Source organism: Pinus tabuliformis, chromosome Q, assembly GCF_031772625.1.
Source record: "Pinus tabuliformis cultivar Carrire ecotype Pingquan chromosome Q, CPIR1, whole genome shotgun sequence".
Classification (NCBI taxonomy): domain Eukaryota; kingdom Viridiplantae; phylum Streptophyta; class Pinopsida; order Pinales; family Pinaceae; genus Pinus; species Pinus tabuliformis.
Window position 1 is genome coordinate 567,665,299 of NC_142296.1, and position 19,318 is coordinate 567,684,616.

The 19,318-nt window shown below is 38.0% G+C and overlaps 1 protein-coding gene across 1 annotated transcript in view; it reads left to right on the forward strand.

Annotated features, from left to right (window-relative positions):
- Positions 1–19,318, forward strand: part of LOC149220721 (non-structural maintenance of chromosomes element 4 homolog A-like) — a 52,102-nt gene that overhangs the window by 15,777 nt on the left and 17,007 nt on the right. The gene's annotated exons all lie outside the window — the stretch shown is intronic.

Genomic DNA, 19,318 nt, shown 5'->3' on the forward strand with positions numbered 1-19,318 from the left:
TCGATGTTGGCTTCAAGGTAACCTTGTAGCTTGCTAGATGAGACCAAGCCAGTGTTGGAGATTGGATAAGTTGTGAACCAAGTCACCTGGGTCATGTTTGTGTTTGAATTCAGTGACAACAGAACTCAAATGACATTCCCCAATGCAAAAGATTTGATAAAATTTGACATTATGTTTTGAGACATTTCTAGATATATATCCCACATGTTTTTTTTTTCGAGGAAATATCCAGGCAGATCCACTCGAAGGGATCACATCTTGCTGGCTTATTAGTAGAGCCTAACCCCGAGGGCGTTTGAGGAGAATTGACCTCGTGACCTCCCATTAGTGAGGTGCTTTAGTGATGAGAACTTGATCAATGCGCTAACCCTCAAGGCTAGATATATACCCTACATATACTAATTGAACTTGTACAATTAGAAATTAAAAACCTATTATTACATTATCTAACTTATTAATTAACTAATAAATAAAATTTAAAAATATAATTCTAATCGAATTCAAGCTTCTGTGATCCATAATTTAATTTGGAAACAATGTCAGGAGAAATCACATTGGTAGATTTAGGCCGACGCGTTTCAAACCAACCAGTGTGGTTCATCATCATGTCTTGATGATGAACCACACTGGTTGGTTCGAAATGCGTCGGCGTAAATCTACTAATGTGATTTCTTCTGAAGTTGTTTCCAAATTAAATATAATTCTAAACAATTTTAATAAAGCACAAAAATAAATAAAACAAAGAAAGTATATTATAAATTAAAATTTAACTTATGCTTATCAAATATTATTTAATTCAACTTAGTTTTTAACCCTAGATCAGACTTTTGTGACTTGAGTTTGTCATCATGAACAACACTAAGAAAACTCTACTATCCATAGTTATAGGGTAAATGCATTGGTAATTGTAGAATGTACTGAGCTTTGTCATTGTAGAGGCAAATTGTGATGGAAATCTATTATTGTCGGGAAACAAATTCTAGTCTTTACCATTGTGCTGTGTGCATCATGCGTGTAGCAAGACATAGAATGAATTAAGGATGGATGTGGCTGTTGAAGAAAGAAAATGTTATTGCAAAACCCAATCAAAATTAGCTAATCTCATGTGGATTTGAATAAGTCGTATATCTAAAATGAATTTTGCTAATGTTTGTAGCTCAAACAGGTAATTCCATGAGGTTGTATACTTATGGAATTCATCATTAAAAGTATCCTATGCTTTCTTAGAAGTTCACTTTATTAATTAATTAATAAAGTGAACATTCTTTTATTAAAGTGATTTTTAAATTAGTATAGTGACTAAAGTGGGCCACTTAATAGTTTAATTAAAAGAGAGCCATTGATCCCACAACTAGATTTCAACTGTTGAAGATTAGGTTTTTGGCTCATGTCAAAGTTATACAAGAAAGAGAGGGCAAAGGACAAAGACACACATTCATTTCACAAGTCATGTGAGTGAAGGAGAAAATCAGAGATCTGGTTTTCAGTTATTGTCAAGGAGTTCAGCAAGGAGAAGGCAACCAACTAGCAATAAGGAAAATACCAGCCTTACAGCCCAACAGGGCTGGCTATATTGTTGTTTGTATGGATTCCGTATAGCTATACGGATTTGAGGGCAGATTACCTCGATTTTTGTGTAAACTGTAATTTTTAGGTTTGTTGTTCGTGTGATTAATTCTCAAAGCCATTTTTCCCTGTAAGGAAGCTCTTGTAAGTCTTGAAGATAATTTTGACTGATGAATTGATCTAGAAGGGCAGAAATACTTGTGTATTGTGTTTGATTGCTTTTCTCGTTTTCAGCTGCATGCAAAAGTTAATATTACCAGCAAGTAACTAGATCTAATTTGTTTGCTGAAATAGTTGGTTCTAGGATAAAGTAACATGGTATCAGAGCTCTTGCTCTGAGAGAAAAGTAGGTCTATAATTTTCAGGTTACTTGAGCGAGCTTGAGAGTTAAAGCTCAAGACAATCATGTCAGTAACCAATGTGAAAGTTGAGGATCAACTTGATGGGGTTTTGAATTTCTTGCCATGGAAGACAAGAATCTTAGTGATCTTGAAGGAGCAAGACTTGTGGGAAGTCATGTCAAACCCTCCTCCATCTCCAACGTAGGCCTCATTGAGCACACAAACACTAGCAGTGGTAGGCCCTATAGTGTAGGCAACATGAGATAAGGACATAAAGGCATAGAGGATGATCCTTGAAGCTATTAAGGATCATTTGATTTCACATGTCATAGAAAAGACCAGATCTGAGGAGATGTTTAATGCCTTAGTATCGCTTTTTCAAAGTGATAACACGAGGAAAATGATTCTCAAAACTAAGCTCAAAGAGTGTAAAATGAACCCCTCCAACAATGTAACGAATTGCCTTATTAGGATCACACATTTCTGTGACCAGCATGCAACTATTAGAGAAGCTATATTGGATGGAGAGCTAGTGAATGTTGCTTTGAATGGGTTCACCAAAGCTTGGGAACCATTCATCATGGCCATTTGTGCTAGAGAACATCTTCCCAATTGGGAGAGACTTTTGGATGACTGCATCTAAGAGGGGACTTGTAAAGAGTCCAAGACTAACAAGTAGGGAGGAGGAGCTGCAAATGAAAACTTAGCACTGGTCAGCAAGACGAGGAAGACCAAAGGGAAAGTTTCCATCAAGAAGGGTGATAGTCAGGGAGAGGGACAACAGTCAAGCAATATGAGCATGATCAAATGCTATATCTACCATAACAATGGCCACCTTTCTTCTCAGTATCCATAGAGGAGGAAGGGCAATGCGAAGTTGCAGAGAGTTGTAGAGACAACAAAGACACAATGTCAGCCTGCTTCCAAGTTCGAGAGTGACTTTTAACTTGTGTCTTTCCTTTCTACCAAACCATTGCTAGAATTGCTTGGTACTTGGATAGTGGCGTCTCCTGCCACATGACAAAGGCTAGAGAGCTATTCAGTAGTTTTGCAAAGGACAACTCAGGGATCCATATTGAGGTTGGTGATGATGCCAAGTATGCAGTGAAGGGATAGGGGACAATTTAGTTCCAGCTTGAGTTAGGAGGGTCCTTTGATGCACAGGAGGTACTCTATGTACCTAGCCTAAAGAAGAACCTTTTGTCCATATCAGTCATGGAGGACAAAGGTTATTAGGTTAACTTTTGGAGGGGGCAAGTGTTCATCTGCCTAGAGGGAGCCAGTTTAGAGACTACAGTGAGGATTGGAGTCCGGGAAGGGAACCTATATAGAATTTTGGGTCAACTTGCTCAAGCACTAGTGCACACTAGTGAGAGCATGTGTGATCTTTGGCAGAAGAGGATGGGATATCTCCATTATTGATCTCTATCATTACTGAGACGAATGGTCACTAGGCTTCCAGAGTTTGGACTAGCAAGGGGTGTGCAAAGGGTGTGTACTTGGCAAGAATGTCAAGGCATCTTTCCCTAGCAGCGGGACTTGAACCAAATGCATTTTGGATTTGATCCAATCTGATTTAGCAAGGACTATGTTAGTATCTTTAGTAAAGGGTGTATCTTACTATGTGACCTTCATTGATGACTTCTTTAGGAAGACCCAGATCTATTTCATGAAGACCAAGGGCGAGGTTTCTTGCTACACAAACTAGCAATCCTAGTAAATAGGCATAAGCTAGAGGGCACAACACTTGGGACAGAGGCCCACTGTCACCATAGCATGTGTCCTCTTCATTTCTCAAATTTTCACCAACGGGAAGAGTCCCAATATCCCTCCCTTGTGATAGATGTTCCTACGATAGGTTCTAAGTGAGGCAAGGTGGCTCATTCAATGGAAAGGTTCAATGAAAGTACGAACTTTGGGAGAATCTAGGAGGACTTTCTAAGAAAAACCCCTTGAAAAGAGGACTACTTGAGGCCTAGGGTTGAGATATTTGACAATATAAAAGTTCATCCAAGGTCAAGGGAGACAAGAGAAAAGGCTATGATTGATATACTTCAACAAGTACTTAAGATCAAGTCTTCAAAGAATCCCCAAGTTAAAGGATAGCACTTAGGGTTTCCACTTGGCATGATGGCTAGGGAAATAATTATATTGAGATTTCATTGTGAAAATTGCCTTAAATTAGGAGGAGAGCTAGAAGAAACACTAGCGCAAAAGATTGTCCAACCGGTTTAGCAAAAGCACCTTCTTAATGAAATTTGTGCCAAGCCCTAGGGAGGCCTCCTTATCCTTAAGGGGATGAGAAAAGATGTGAAGGAAAGTTGGAAGAAGAATGATTTTTCAAGTGTAATGTGATCACCAAGGATCTAGGACTCACTGCCTGCCTATCGGGAGAAATGGAGTCAATATAAACCTAGAATGTGAGAATTGCCTCAAATCAGGAGGAGAGCTAGAAGAAACACTAGCGCAAAAGATTGTCCAAGCGGTTTAGCAAAAGCACCTTCTTAATGAAATTTGTGCCAAGCCCTAGGGAGGCCTCATTATCCTTAAGGGGATGAGAAAATATGTGAAGGAAAGTTGGAAGAAGAATGATTTTTCAAGTGTAATGTGATCACCAAGGATCTAGGACTCACTGCCTGCCTATTAGGAGAAATGGAGTCAATATAAACCTAGAATGTGAGAATTGCCTCAAATCAGGAGGAGAGCTAGAAGAAACACTAGCGCAAAAGATTGTCCAAGTGGTTTAGCAAAAGCGCTTTCTTAATGAAATTTGTGCCAAGCCCTAGGGAGGCCTCCTTACCCTCAAGGGGATGAGAAAAGAGGTGAAGGAAAGTTGAAAGAAGAATGATTTTTCAAGTGTAATGTGGTCACCAAGGATCTAGGACTCACTGCTTGCCTATTGGGAGAAATGGAGTCAATATAAACCTAGAAATGGCTACTTGCTCTTCAAGGAGACCTAGAAGAAATTTTGCTACCCTTGATGGAAGCAACAACAAAACGACTTCTAGATTTTTATACGTCAATGACACTTGTGGAGTTTCAAGGATGCAAATGCAATCAATCCTCTAGGAACATTCATTCATTCATATTCTAATGAGTAAGACACGCGGAAATTTCCAATAGTTTTCAATGCTTAAAATAATTCGCATCAATTATGGCACATTAATCACCATGAGAAAATATTCCATGCATCAGACGTTCACCAAATCAGAAATATAACATCAAATAACACTTACAAGACATAAGAATATATCCATCCACAAAATTGCCGAATAAAAGCTCCAAGAATGATAGCGAAATTATCTAAACATCATAGTTCATCAATAACATTCAATTTCGTCCTCTAACTACAAGTCTGAATTCTTTTAGAGAGAGATCGAAGATCCAAAGTGATGATTTGTGAGAGTGTAGCTCTCTCTTATTTATACATGATCTAAGAGTTCAAAAATCAAAAGAAAAAGCCCCTCCAATGCCTAAAATATCTAGCAACCCACCCATGGTTACAAGCCAACCATGATAGCTCATAAAACAAGGCGAATTAGCCTTCTTAAGGCCCCACTAGCGTGACATGGAGGCCTAGAAGGGCAACATTGAGGCCTCATGTGCTAAGGATGAGAGTGAGGGCCTAAAAAATAAAGAATAAGAGGGGGAGATGCCCTCCAAATGTTGCACAACATCTCCAAACCCCAATTTGGGCTATGTGGGCTCCAAATGGGTCTCATGGGTCTCCAAATGGCTCAAGATCAAGTTGACGCCCCATCAGTGAGGGCTAGAAGATGTTACATGTCCTCCCATGTCTCCCTGAGAGAGACAAAACCTCCTCTGTGCCTTGGATCAACTGCCAAGTGTTGGGTGCAATGTGTAGCCGACTGGGCAACATGGTCCAAATGCATTGTCATCTTTGTATAATTGGGGCATAGACAAGCAGTGTGGGGTGCTAGAGAAGCCCATGGTGTGATAGTCAATGCTTTGCATGGTTGGAGGCCCATAGCTCTCAACGATCACCCTATAAGTGCTATTATGACCCTCTAGAGGGTTGGATCCTATATAGGGAAGCTAAGTTCAAGATGAAGACCTACTTGCAATTCTGTATATGATTTAATGCGTCTCCTCACTTTCCAGTACAATAATTCATTAGTGTAATTTAGTAAATAAGCTTGCTAATCAGGGGTAGGAATGGACACTTCATAGTGGCATGCCCTTCCAAATGGGCTTTAAACATGTACTAATGTTACCTTCCTTGATAAGAGAGGTTAATGAAGGACACCTATTAGGTGGTTTCAACATCCAAGGGAATGATAGGTCCATGGTATATCCGTCAAATGGTAGGTATCATGTGAAATAATGATGGAACAGAGTGGGGGCAGTAGGGGAGGCTCCAAGCCACATGCCATGGTATAAGGGTAACTATGATGAAGGAGGCAACACCATACAACTACTCCTTAAGGAAGGAGAACACTCCACAAGCCATATGCTTGTTCATACAATAATCCTTGACATCTCTCCATGGGGAGTCTCTAGCCTTGACATCTCTCCATGGGGAGTCTCTAGCCTCTGTATAGACCTCATTCATACAATACCATGGGTCATTACCATGGTTCCCTCACTACCATCTATCTAATACAATGGGCTTATTACATTATTGCTAACTACTTGTGGTCCCTTACATGATATGGGTTAACCACTTTATTTATTACTATGGCCCATCCCATTATTACATTATTCCCTTGGGTACCTCCCTCTGTACCCCATACTATCCCCCCTATGTATACCTTAGTGTATGATTGTAGGAAGGAGCAATCATGGTACATGTGTTACCTCGACCTTTGTTTTTCCACCCTTTTTCATATGTGTTTTGCCTCTTATTGATTTTTCTTCATTTTACTGCTCAAGGTTCAAGGGAATGAGAGCATGATGCATAAAATATATCAGTGAATACCCCCTTAAGGTGGGGAAGTTCATTGCCTACTAGGGGTTAGGACAATCATGGGTTCCTTAATGATGCAGGGGGCATTGATAGGGGCCTTAGGCACTAGGATGATGGCCATAATGATAGGGGCTAGAGCTCATGTTTGGCTTTTGCCCACATGCTAAATTTTATAGTCCTGACCATATTTTGCATTTTGTGGGACATTTCCTATTGTATGTGGCCATATTATGCTTTTATCTTTCTTTTTAGTTGCATCAACCTCTAGGGCATTGTTCCAGGCTCGACCCAAGGTGTGAACAAGGGGAAGGGGAGGCTAACACTTTGTGGAACCAATGGACAAATGTAGACCCAGATAAGGAAAATGTGAAAAAGGCTTGTAATGAGTGGAGGGGAGTGAAATATATGGTATCGAGAAGCGGGACCACGCACCAAAATCAGGGTTTCCCATGTAGTGCCACTCCTAAATCTAATAACCAGTTTAGGAGATGCCACGGGACTAGGATACAAGATTAACCCCCAAGTTGAGGTAAGGGAACAAGAGTACAGTCAAAGCTCGTTCTTTCTGCCAAATCCCCCCACCAATCCATGACCAAATGTGCCTAAGAAAAGCAAGCATAAGCACCAAATTGCATAATGAAAAATCATACCTTCAGGGTTGGATGTCCCACTTTCAAACATGTGATCATAACATAGGAGCGAGGGCACACAATGGTTGGCTCAGGTGGCAAAGAATAGTAGCACATCAAGCTATCAGGTGGCTGAAGGGGTTGTTGGTTGCCGACTAAAGGCAAAACTAGGAGAAAATTTCTCTTGTAGGGGTCACCCACTGGTGGTGGGTAACGAGGTTTTTTGTCATTTTAGAGCTTTCAAAGCTCAAGTGGAGAACATGAGAGGCAGGAAGATCAAGGCGTTGAGGACAGACAATGGGGGTGAACACACCTCTAATGAGTTCATAGATTTCTACAAGGAGGCATGGATCAAGAGGGAGAAGACAATGGCCTAAAACACACAATAAAATGGGGTTGTTGAGAGAAAGAACCAATATATCTTCAATGCAATGAAGGAATGATCCATGATCAAAGTTTACTGTTGTTTCTATGGGCTAAGGCATGTGACGCAACAATGTATTTGCAAAATAGGAGTCCACATTGGATTATGGAGGATAAGACACCCGAGGAAGCATTCACAGGAAAGAAGCCTAAGATAGTACATCTTAGGATATTTGGTTATCTAGTTTACATCCACACACTTGTTGAAAGGAGGACAAAGTTATAGCCCTCAGGTGAGAGGGGCATTTTGGTGGGATACAACGAGGATTTGAAGGCTTATAAAGTCTTCCTGACAGATTAGTGGAAGACATTGTTGAGTTGAGATGTTAAGGTCGAAGAGAACTTGGCATCTAGGAAATCTCAGATTCTACCAACAGTTGCAGAGGTCCCTTAGGAGGAGGAACCAAAGTAGGAGCAAAGAGCATAGACTTCCAATAATAGAGATAGCCAACCTTAAGTACAGGAGGAGCAGTAAGCTCCTTTGACATCAATTAGGAGGCCTAGGTGGGTGGAGCAAACCTTGCTGGATTCTCAGGAGCATGTTGAGCCTTTCAGAATCACTTTCAAGGAGAGCAGACCTTTGCGGAAGTTTCCAACTTACATGTCTTTGATGACTAACATCATAAACTCGGAGCCTTCTGAATTTGAGGAAGTTACCAACCAACAAGCATGGAGAGACGACATGGTGGAGGATCACAACTCCATCATGGAGAATGATATTTGCGATATTATGTCAAGTCCAAAGGAGAAGTCAATTGTGACTTCCAAGTGGCTTTACAAGGTAGAACTTGCAACAAATGGTAGCGTGGAGAAATACAAGGCTAGATTTTGTGGCTTGTAGGTTCTCTCAAAAAGAGGGAGTAGACTATGAGGAGACTTTTGCTCCTGTAGCTAGATACTCCTCTATTCAAGCAATTCTTTCGACAACTTTTGAGATGGGATGGAGCATCCATCAAATGGATGTGAAGACTGCCTTCGTCAACGACATTGTTGAGGAAGAAGAAGTCTACATCGAACAACCATAGGGGTTTGAGGTCCATGATAGAGAGACGCATGTATGCAGGCTTAAGAAAGCCTTGTATGGACTCAAACAAGTACCTAGGGCCTAGTATGCCAGGATTGACAACTATCTGCAGGGCATAGGCTTCACCAAGAGTGAGGCAGATCCCAACCTATACTTCTTGTTGGTTGGATCTGAGCCCCTCATTTTGGTGTTGTATGTGGACGATCTCATTTTGACAGGTGCAAAGAGATTGATTGTAGGATATCAGGTCGATGCATTACTTTCTAGTGTCAAAATTTGAGATGAAGGATATCAGGTCGATGCATTACTTTCTAGGACTAGAGGTTTGGTAGCAACTAGACGAGATCTTCCTTGGACAGGGGAAGTGCACTCTAGAGTTCTTAAAGAGATTTAGGATTGAGGATAACAGATCGATGGTCACTTTGATGCGCCTAACTTGAAGAAGATTGATTCTTTAGTTTTAGAGAGCTGGCAGACTCCAGATAGTACAAGCAGTTGATAGAATTGTTGATGTATCTAGTCAACACTCAAACAAACATAAACTTTGATGTTAACACCATAAGCCACCTCATGGTGGAACTGAGGGAGGTTCGCTAGGTTGCAGCAAAGCACATGCTTAGATTTTTACAAGGCACATTAGGATATGGATTGCAATGCCTTGGTGCAAATGGTTTGAGGTTATTGGGGTATCTAGACTTTGACTGGGTAGGCAATGATACAGATCGGAAGAGCACCCCTAGGTGCTGCTTCAGTTTGGGGGTCAACAATCATTTCTAAATTCTAGGTTTAGCGAGAAGTAGACCTCAGTAGCACTAAGGTCATTTGAGGCAAAGTACATGGTGACTAGTCTAGCTAGTTGTGAAGCCATTTGGCTTCGCAAACTACTCATAGGTTTGTGTGGTTAGAAGCTTGAGCCGCCAATGGTCCATTCCAATAACTAAAGTTGTATCAAACTCTTGGAGAATCCAGTGTTTCATGACAAGTCAAAGCACATTGAGATCAAATACCAACGCTAATATATTTGTATAGAGGAGCAATTGGCAGGGATTTTCACCAAGCCCTTGGTGAAGGAAAAGTTTGTCTGGTTTCGAGACAAGCTTGGAATGGTGGAGAATACCTTGCTTGCTAAGAGGGAGTGTTAGTGTTTGCGACTCAGACATTTATGGGTGTCTACTTGTGGAAATCGTCATTAAAAGTATGCTTTGTTTTTTTAGAAGTTCACTTTATTAATTAAGTAATAAAGTGAACATTATTTTTTAAAGTGATTTTTAAATTAATAAAGTGACTAAAGTGGGTCACTTAATAATTTAATTAAAAGAGAGCCATTGATCTCACGATTAGCTCACAATTGTTGAAGGCTAGGTTTTTGGCTTAAGTCAAAGTTATAAAAGAAAGAGAGTGCAAAGGACAAAAACACACAAACATTCATTTCACAAGGCACATGTCAGAGATTTGGTTTTCAGCCATTGGTGAGGATTTTATTAAGGAGAAGGCAACCAATCTTTCGTAAGGACAAGCAACTAGTTAGCAACAAGGAAAAGAGCAACTTTACAACCCATCAGAGGAGGTTTTACCTCAGTTGTAGAAATTCCGTATTGTTGTACAAATTTCATACAACCGCATAGATTTGAGGGCATGTTGCCTTGATTTTCATGCAAATTGTAATTTTCACATTCACTATTTGTTTGATTAATTTTCAAAGCCATGTTTTCCTGTAAGGGAGCTCTTGTAAGTTATAAATATAATTTTGAATGATGAACTCTTCTAGAAGAAGGGCATAAATAATTGTGTACTATGTTTGATTGCTTTTCTCGTTTTCTGCTGCATGCAAAAGTTAATATTATTAACAAGTAACTAGATTTGATCGATTTGCTTAGATAGCTAGTTTTGAACATGGACTGATTGCTTATCTAGTAATATTGTATTGTGTTTGATTGCTTTTCCAATAATATTGTAATGTGTTTGATTGCTTTTCTCATTTTTCGCTGCATGCAAAAGTTAATATTATTAGAAAGTAACTAGATTTGATCCATTTGCCTAGATAGCTAGTTTTAGGATATTTTAACAAATTTAATTATCCTTGTCAAATTTGTTGAATGTCAAATATTATCTAGTAATATTGTTGAACATGTTGACTTGGGTTGTGAATGGAAACTATAAATTTATAAATGTGTTACAACACACCCATAAAAGGAGGTGAAAAAGGGCATACGATTAATTGTATAGTTCTTGTGATCATTTGGGTTCGTGAGAAAAGGGTGCCAATTATATATGTGGGCATGTTTTGTTAAAGATTTTTTAATATTTCTATATAAATTTCAATTTGGAAAGAGATGCATACATTCCAATTGGTAGCTATCATGTTGACATCACTTTAAAGAGCGAAATTCCCAAAATATGAAAATTTTCCATAATAACCCCATAAAGCATAGAAAAATCCTTAATAATCCTAAGACTATACAAACTATTCATAAAAAAACTATTTATCATTATGTCACTTTGACCTTGAAAACATGGGTAAAATATTACACCAAATGTAGGAAAATACGATTCGTATCAAATGTATTTTTATTTGATAATCAAGTAAGGGCCTTGCTTCATTGTTTGTTGGCTTGTGGCCACGTCTTCCACAATGGTTTCCTTTTCATTGATGGTTGGTGGTTGTTTGCTATTCACATCACCCACAATGACTTGTATGTTATTTGAGCACTTTTCGTTTGAAGTCCCCATCATTTTTCCATGAATGGTTTGTTGATAATTGTAAGGGTCAACAAAAGAATCAATGTAAATAAATCTCACCCAAATTATGAAATAGCCTCCACAAAATTTTCTAGAGAGATAGGTCTAATGCATTAGAGGAAGAATGCAAAAGCCAAGCATAATTTTTAAAAATAGAATAGGCAAATGAGCCCAAGAGATATTCTAATCATAAGAGAAAAACGCCAAAATTAAGTGTCCTTAGGCTTATAAAACTTGGAAGTTCAGACCCAAAAGATGATAACATGCGATGATCCAAATGAGAGTTTGAGCTATGTAGTTATACACAACATCAGTGGGACATCCCTTTAGGAGGGGGTTATGAGCCCACAAAGCAATGACAACCACCCCAAGTGGGTTATTGAGCCTCCATATCAAGTTTGACTAGGTGAGCCTTAAACATTAATGTAGCATATGATAAATGGAATATGATATGGCCTTCGCCATAATTACATGTACACAATGATACATATGAATGGGCATGGCCAGATGGGCAAAGTATACCTATAATTCCAAGACCTCCTTTGAGATGGATAAGAGGCCACAAAGAGAAGTTATTACATTACAAGGTCACAAAACTTACTTCCCCCCTTAATGTTTCGTAGAGGGCCAAACCACCCCCCCTGAACTCTGCATCACGCCTTGATTACACCATCAAAATCGTCACCGATTGATGGGATATGCTATAGTTTTGTTGGGGACATTAGATATTGTGTAATGGCCTATGGTTGAGAAGATTCTTATTGATAGTGCTCAAATGGGTGAACAAGAAGCTTAACAATCAAATCCATCTTGAAAACAATCAATGATTAGAGCAGGGAAGGCTTGAGGTGGTGGGGATTCCTCTTGGTAACATGTGGATGGACTAGCAAGAAACTCAGCTACATTACCAAGAAAGATAGCTCACTTCAGTATAGGCTTTGGCTTATGCAAAGGAAGGGTAACTAGTGAAGGTGTATCTTGCAAGGTGTTGCCATCATCATTGAATAATGAAGTTAAACTGTTAGGAGCATTTGCAACATAGGATCTTGATGATCCATTGACATGAACATCATCATTTGCAATATGAGGACTAGATGAGTCACTGACAAGAGGATTGTCATATGCAACATGAGGATTGGATGAGCTATTGATAAGAGTATCCTAAGAGTAGCTTGATTAAATAACTTTATAGTATTGTGTCATGTTTACATCATTGCATCAGGAGTACTGGGGTGTTCTACAACCTAGTATGGGGGAAAGGTCACTTAATGTAATGCAACAACAAAAAAATAAAAATAAAAGTAAATAACTACATACTTACATATATTCGTGACAACATCAAAAAAATTCAACCAATATAGATCCGTTTTAAACTTTGATCTATTAATCATTGAGAGGGATCAGATTTCTTAAGGTGTAGTTTTTTAATATTTAGTATGAAGGACATAATGCATGACGTGGAATTAAATGATAAAATAAATTTAAAACTTAAGAAATTTGATCCAACTCGATGCTTGATAGATTTGGGTTTAAGATATATCTTCGTTGGTAATCTAATTTTTCTTTTTGTGACTATAGGAATCAACAATTATGCTAGTCTTGTACAAGGTCGATTTTGATCGCTAGTTGAGGGTTAAGTTGGTAGGACACCCATTGGGTTTCGAACTGGTGACCATTACAGATGGAGTGCCTTAAGAATGCACCCATTCATTGAGTGTTCTATGCCTTGTGGGCCATTGGTAATTTGATGTTACTGTAAGTAAACCTAAGTAATAATATGACTATGATATCAAACATGTTCTCGTAATGGTCATATTACACATCGTTACTTGTTTCAAAACAAATCTAATCTTGTTGGATGAAGTAAGGTGTCTTCTATTTGCTTTGGTGTATTGCCATCAATTCTCTATTGGAAGAGAGATTACAGGTCATGTAGGTTAGTTGGTTGAGGTGGAACAAATCATATCACCATTTGCCACACTAGTCGTTGACTCTCCAACCAGGCAGGTGTTAATATGGGTTGAATAATTCAGTCTTCCCACTATTGATCTATGATTTGTTTTGTTCATTAAACTGCCCTCATCTATACCTTGGTAGCTCAACTAATCAATATTTGGGTTTTTCTAATTTGTGAGAGCATTATCCTACTTCAATGTTGACACTCCTTTGGTGTCACCCTCTCTAAGGATTTTCTTCTTTTCACCATTTTAATTGAACGCAATAGATAAAGCATAAGGGACTTCCTGCTTAGCTTCCCATTTTTGCCCATTCCTTGTCCATTCTTATTTGGTTTGGGGGGCTCCTCCAACGGAATATCCTCTATGGTTCTACTGTGTGACTAGGGCCTTTTCTTTTCACCCCTTGCTGTTAGCTTTCATGGTTACTTCGAAAGTGTTTACACCAAGTTTGGGGTTGCTTCATGTGATGTGGGGTGCATGGTGTATTGTTAGCCCTTGGTTGATTTGTGATGGACTTGCACATTGGATGTGTTTTACTCATCGGTTGCTAGACCTCATATGTATGCTTGAATGACATTCTTCCTTGGAATGCTTGGGATCTTCAAACAACTTGGTAACATTCTACATGTTGGCCATGTTAAAAAAATAATGGTACCAAGGAGGTGTTTCCTAGTGCATTTGCCTTTTTGCTAAGGAAGACACTTTAATTACCTTTTTGGCATGTGACTTTATGGGTCATATTAAAGTCATGGTGAAAAGTCACTTTATGTGGTTCATGTAGGTACATTATATTAATGTCACTTTATGTCTTAAAGTGACTTTATGAGAAAAAGTTACAAAATTACCTTTTAATATTAAAGTAACATTTTAATTTTAAGTTGACTTTATGTGGAGAAAAAGGTACAAGGTACAAAACATTAAAGTGACTATAGAGTTCATGAAATGAGGGGGACCACATGAGAAAGGGGGTCAAGTGAGGGAAATGATCTCCACCATTGATCTCTTGGGCTGAGATTAGATCTCAACCCTTATCAAAAGGGTTAGGGTTCTCCTATCTAACGAGAGACAAAAAGGGATAAAAGGCTATTGAAACTCATTCATTCTCCACATGAGCATTTGGAGAAGAAAGGAGACCAAAAGAAAGAAGAAGAAAACAATTGAAGGAGAAGGGTTTACAACAGAGAAACTTGAAGTTACAACGAGCTTGAATTCCTAGGAGGCGGAGTTCAATCTTGAGGGGGGGCTAAAAAATCTAGGAGATAAACAACAGACTTCAACATTAAGTTCTAGGTTGAAGGAGGAACTGTTTATGGAGGATTTACGTGGCAAAGGCAAAGAGAATAGCTGCACTTATTTCCAGGCAACAAGTCTATCCATTGGACATAATTCGAGGTCATTCTTGTAGCTGCCAGCGCGAATTTTTGGACACAGGTAACATGCAAATTGAGGAGAAGTTTGCATTTTGTCAGCGCTGATTTCTGGGAGGGCTGTGCTTTTAATAAAGGTTGACTGGCCTGAGTTACAAGGCTGTCAAAGTTTGAACTGAAGCCCGAATTTCCAGGGAGAGAAAGTTAGTCTAAAGCTTGATTTTCCAGGCATTAAAGGCTGAACCAGTGTTACTTGGGAGCGGGAGTGAAAACGGGTGCGGGAGCGAATCCCGTAGTGTTTTTTATATAATATATATATTTTTTATATTTTTATATTTTGATACATATATGTCAACAAAAACATGTAGAATGATGAATTAGACATAAAAAACATAAAAAGACATAGATTGAACCATATAACAGCAATCATCTAGAAGTTATAATCTTCATCAACCATGTCCACAAGTTAGTAACATAGTAACATACAACATATTGAGTCATGATTCATCAATCTTAAAGTTTCAAGCTTTCAAAATTCAATATATAACATTTATCATCATTGATCACCAAAGTTGTACTTGTAAGCTAAGTGTAAGCATTACAACAAATAATATCTAACATGAAATGAAATGTTATAAAATGAAATGAAACAACTTTCAACTTTCATGAAGCATCATATTCATAATTCATTACTACTGAGTTATAATTGCCAACTTCAAACTTAAATTGTCATATATTGTTTATAAAAATATCATAATAAATATGAAAGAGTCAATAGTTATAAAAACTACTAGAAACTAGAAAAGACAATTAAATCTATTGTCTATTGCTTATGCTTGGGCCTCTTGCCACAACGAGAAATGTCTAATTGTTTAGTCTTGTTGGAAAATCAGGATCTTTATCATTAATATCACCCTCTAAGCATTAATATCCAGAGGTATCTTTGTCATTACCTCTGACTCTGTATAGGGATCTTTGTCATTAATATCACCCTCTAAGCATTAACATAAGATAGAAAAAGCATAGCATGTCAAGTCAAGATTTTGTTTGAGTGGTGTGTACGTTTTTAGGAGGGTCATGATAGAGGAGTTCGACAACCAATGTCACTAACATCAAGGTACATAGAGGGAGGGATTGGTGCTCTTGATTAAATATGAGTTCCATACCCTAATACATGACAAAATTCAATGGAAACAATGCAATGCTGAAATCCTGAAAAACTGATAAGTCTGTTGGATTTTGAATGAAATCTAAAATTCTACATTTTGTATATGAAATCCAATGAGGTCGGAACCACTCTCAAACATGCTGAGTCATTTCATGGTAATGTTAAAAATTTAAGTAAAAGTGACATTTTTCATTTTCATCCTTTTACTTTAAGAATTTAACATTACCATGAATCGCATATCAATACTAGGGCCATAGACTTGATCATTAAGCTGCCCCACTAAAAACTTATTTGTTTCTTTGAAAAACAATTGCATTTGGAACATCATTGCAAAAAAAAAAATTGCAAAAAAGGAAAAACGGTCCCAAAAAGGCAAGGAGCGAATTTTTTTTTAGGGAGCGCGCTCCTGACCGGCTCCCGAGTTGCTCCTGCCCGGAGCGCGGATTGGGAGCGGGATCTGGGGGTGGGAGGCGCTACCCCGCAACTATGCGCTGAACAGTAGTCTAAGATTTTGGACAGAGAAGCAAAGTCTGTGGCCCATAAATCAAGGATAAGGACTAATGGTGGCACTATTCACAAAGGAGAGATAAGTATAATTTGTTGTTATTATCTCTGTAATAATTTTCCTGAGAAGCAAATAATAAATCCTCCTCAGTACGAGTTTTACCCATTGTGGGGGTTTTCCAGGGTCATTGTTGACCAAAATTCTATTTATAAACTATGTGTGGTTGTCTATTTCATTCTCATATCAACTGGAAAAGCATAGAAGTAGAGTAGTCCTGAATGTTTCAAAATAACCTGTATTAAAAGTTTACATATCAGTTAACTTGTTTGGGGTTATGGACATTAAACCATATGCAAGAACCTTTGAAACTGGGAGGGATGTAGATCAGAAAATTTCTACATGGTATCAAAGCCTATGAACCTACAATGAAACCTTCAGCTAAAAAGAAAGCCTACAACAAGCTACCTTTTGTTATAAGACAATGAATAGTGAACTAAAACTTGCATACATATACCAGAGTACAGTGGTTTAGAGGGAGGTAGATTTGCCGATCTATAGATCTGAGATTTTGGGTAGGTTGTGAGGGTCATGGTGACTGGTTTGAGGGTGGAAAGATTGAGTGGGCCTGATAATTTTGGCTCCTGGAAGGAGAGAAGTTGAGGTGTGGGACATTGTGGAGAGTCCAGTGCTACCTCCCACTGATCTAGCTTAGTTGCTTGACTTCAACAGGTGGAATGCGTAGGGAAGGGAAATTTTTCTCTATTGTATTAAAGACCATCTATACCCTCATGTGACAGGAATGAAGCTTGACTACAAAATGTGGGATTCCCTAGTCACACTACACCAAAGTTCCAATGAGAATAAGAAGATAGTGTTGCGTCAGAAGTTAAGAAACACCAAGATGACCAAGATTGACATGGTGACCTCATACTTCACCAATATCACACGTGTGAGAGATGAGTTGGCTACAGTGGGAGAGGTTATCCCCGAGGACCAGTTGGTTAGGGGATGGCATTAGATGGTTTTACCAAACAGTGGGATGGATTCGTATATGGCATTGTGGCTAGAGAGCATTTTTGAGACTGGGGAGGATGTGGGATGATTTCATCCAGGAGGAGTGCCAAAAGTAGCAGTCATCATGGTGGGGTAGATGAAGCAAACAAAGTTCCTTCTATAAATTAATTATTCCAAAAATCTTGGAATATGAAATTATCCATTGAGGATATAAATATTATATTAAATATATGAATAAGAATATGAATGAATGATTGAATGATTTACAAATGAGAACGAGAGGCTTGCTTATATACCAAGCAAATGTCTCTTCATGAAGAGTCATGTCTTATTAGACATGCCACTTCAACCTAATTACTACTTAACTAATAATTAATTATGTTTATTATCATTTACATTATATTTATATTATTTATATATTTTATTCGTTACATTGCCTCCTTTCTCAAAGAGCTTTGTCCTCAAAGCTTTTTGATGAAAAAACTTGATCTCTTTTTCGACTTCGAAAGTCTTTTTGTCTCGGAATAGTCATCCTCGTTGATACAAGTTGATATCATCTTGTCGCACTGAGAAGGGATCAGACCATCCTAGATTAATCTTCTGTATAGTACTCTGATCACTGGAATTTTGTAACGACTTGTTAGCATAAGATTGGATTGAGATTACATCACTATTATTTGGAACATCAGATTGTTGTTTCGGTTCTGACTGGTTCAAATATGTAGCATGGTTGATTCGTTTGTTCTCATGATTCGAATGCCGATATGGAACTTTTTTGGTTTGATTTCTCCTTACTGGGCATGTGCCAATTTTTATATTTTCTTCTGGCAAAGATGTTGTTGAGATGGTTATGGAACATTCACTTGGGATGTTCATTGTTTGAACTGCAACATCTACGTGTGTCATTTCTTTAATTGACTTGTCTTCTTGAGTTGTCATATTCACTCGATCGGTATTTGTTGTTTTTTGTCATCAACTTGAATTCCTACATTTGATGTTTCTTTCTCGATAAGTTGTTGTACTTTGTTTTCTAATGACTTCTTATCCTTCTTAAGTTTCTTAATTTGTGACAATAATTTTTCGCTATGGTTTTTAAAATTGACTTGTCTTCTTGAGTTGTCATATTCACTCGATCGGTATTTGTTGTTTTTTGTCATCAACTTGAATTCCTACATTTGATGCTTCTTTCTCGATAAGTTGTTGTACTTTGTTTTCTAATGACTTCTTATCCTTCTTAAGTTTCTTAATTTGTGACAATAATTTTTCGCTATGGTTTTTAAATCGAGAAACTTCTTCATTTTTGTCAACATTGATTTTGTCAATTTCTTTTTGCATGTTTTGTAATACCTTTTTACCTTCTTGAGACATTGCTTTTGAAATATCTGAGATATCTTCTGGTGTTACTGAATTTGGTTTTAGTGTAAAATCTTGTAGCGTTATTTTCTTCTTCTTGTAAGAAAATGTTAAAAACTTTTTCTTTGTATTTAAAATAAAGGAACCTAGAGTTTCCATCCAAGGTAAACCCAAAATAATGTCACCTTGATTGTTCCATAGGGTCTATAATCTTCAATGTTTAACTGTAAATTGGCTATGTCATATATTTTATTGCAAAAAAGATCTAATTCTAATTTTTTGGTTATATTTGACTCTGGTATCA